The sequence below is a fragment of the Physella acuta genome, unplaced genomic scaffold (assembly GCF_028476545.2).
Source record: "Physella acuta isolate Inbredline_101_S28 unplaced genomic scaffold, ASM2847654v3 ptg000581l, whole genome shotgun sequence".
Lineage (NCBI taxonomy): Eukaryota > Metazoa > Mollusca > Gastropoda > Physidae > Physella > Physella acuta.
Window position 1 is genome coordinate 74,724 of NW_026732100.1, and position 2,373 is coordinate 77,096.

At 33.0% G+C, this 2,373-nt stretch overlaps 1 long non-coding RNA gene across 2 annotated transcripts; it reads left to right on the plus strand.

Annotated features, from left to right (window-relative positions):
• Positions 1-278: 278 nt before the first annotated feature.
• On the plus strand, positions 279-2,147 carry LOC131947076 (uncharacterized). 2 transcript variants are annotated; one of them, XR_009387834.1, is made up of 3 exons: positions 279-369; positions 773-850; positions 2,022-2,147. It is a non-coding gene; the product is annotated as an uncharacterized LOC131947076 (long non-coding RNA). The 2 variants fall into 2 exon arrangements; XR_009387833.1 differs by having other exon boundaries at positions 291-369; positions 776-850.
• Positions 2,148-2,373: the final 226 nt, after the last annotated feature.

Below are 2,373 nucleotides of genomic sequence, written 5' to 3' on the forward strand. Positions count from 1 at the left end.
AGCTCAGCTTAGCTCAGCTCAGCTTAGCTCAGCTCAGCTTAGCTCAGCTTAGCTTAGCTCAGCTTAGCTTAGCTTAGCTCAGCTTAGCTTAGCTTAGCTCAGCTTAGCTTAGCTCAGCTTAGCTTAGCTCAGCTTAGTTTAGCTCAGCTTAGCTTAGCTCAGCTTAGCTCAGCTTAGCTAAGCTCAGCTTAGCTTAGCTCAGCTTAGCTTAGCTCAGCTCAGCTTAGCTTAGCTCAGCTTCGCTTAGCTCATCTTCGCTTAGCTCAGCTTCGCTTAGCTCAGATTATAGAAAAAACTTTGTTTGCGGAAGATCTAGGAATATTACACCATTACACGGAAGTGTAATTTCCTATATTTGTTTATTACATGGTATTATATGGTTTTATATTTTATATACATACATATATATATATATATATATATATATATATATATTTAATATATATATATATATATAATATATATATATATATATATATATAGGCCTATATATATATATATATATATATATATATATATATACATACATATATATATATATATATATATATATATATATATATATATATATATATATATATATATATATATATATTTATCTCAGTGTTTGCATGTTAATTGTTAATTTGCTTTTTTGCAATTTGTGTCCTGTTTGAACTTAAATAATTAATATACAGAGTTTAGTTTATTATTGAAATAACAAATATACGCTGCTTAGTTCAGCAAAATTCAAAATACGTTGACTGTTTAATGTATGTGTATATTTCGAAAGTAGTAACAACACAAAGACAAGAAGGATGAATATTTTGCTTTACCTGCTCTTGAAAGTGATTGTTGTAGTGCTAATTATGTAAGTAAACAAATCCTGGTTAATGTGAACGAGGGTATGAAGTGTAAAATAAAAGCTCATACACCAATAAACAGAGCTAAACATTCATACTACGCTTTTAAAAAACTACACAATATTTCGTGTCAGCTACACTTAATATTTTGTTCATAATTTTTTTTACATAACACCTACAGCTGAATACGTGGCTGTCATGATTGATTACGTAATCTGACATAAAAATATTCTTATTTGGACGCCTAATTATTTTTAATTAATTAATTAAAATGTACTAAATAAATTTGAGAGATCCAACTATTATCCAATAAAATGAAATTTGATGTCAGATTAAATTGTCATCGGGTACCTACCCATATGCCAAGTATGAAAAGAATCGGTTTATGACGACAGAAAGACAGACCAAATTTGCACGAATGTTGAATTCTGTTGTACAAAGCTCCGTTGGCCTCAAAAGACAATGGATGCGCGCCCGGAGAATCTCATTTTATTTTATTGGCGCAGGCACTGTCTTGGCTGATCTACCCTACTTATTGCAGAAGATTGTAGTTGTGGTCGTCTAGTGTCTCTGGTACTATTGATACGATTACCGTTCTGGACGTCCTTTTGGACAATACATAGCCTTAATATGATTAGTGTTATCATTTCCAGCACACATAGGCAGTGGACTTGATCCATGACGGCTTGGTTTGAGATATAATCTCATGAGACATCCAAGTTGCATCTTAGCGCACAGGAAACATATTCAGCCTGCGCTCCTGATGATCGGCACTCGCTGTCGTACAGGAAAATGCTCACATAGTAGGAATTGTACGACAACATATGGTTGTTACTATTCAGCTTTGTATTATTTTTGCTGCTTTGAAGAAGCACCAGTTTACTCTCATACGCACGTAATTTGCGTCAAATGAAGAGCGTTGATTACATGAGTGATGATCCATCTATTGGTTATATCAGTGTATACGGAATGAAACCTAGAGAATAAATTTGGGAAAACTCAGTTGCACATTGTGCCGAAAGGACAGCAAAGTTAATAATCTTATCGTCTAAGGAGCTCCATCTCGGATTTCTAATTAAGTTTTGATGTCCTGGCCTTATTACAGGTCGTAAGGGGATAAAAGAGAAATGTATTTTTCAATTTGATACAATGAAATTTATAAATATATTTTTATCTCAGGTCACAGGGAGTAACTTCCTATTTGCGTTTTGGTCGTGCTGCTGATGCAATTGGGGGTAGCGAATTGCTGAAAAGTAACCAAACTGGAGAATAAACGCGAAATGTTGTAATAAACACTGAGCTCTGAAAATGGTTTTTCTTTTTTAAGCTTTTATTTAATTCACAATGTATGTTTGTTTAGCTGGTTTTTGTGTATGTGTGGGTAGTGGCAAATCTAGTAGCAACGTTTTAACCCGTTTCCAGAGCAGTGATACTAGATACATTTATCTCCGATGATAATACAATAATATAATGCATCTAATATTCATTTATGGTTTTTATTTTAATTTAATTTTAAAAATACAAAACTCGA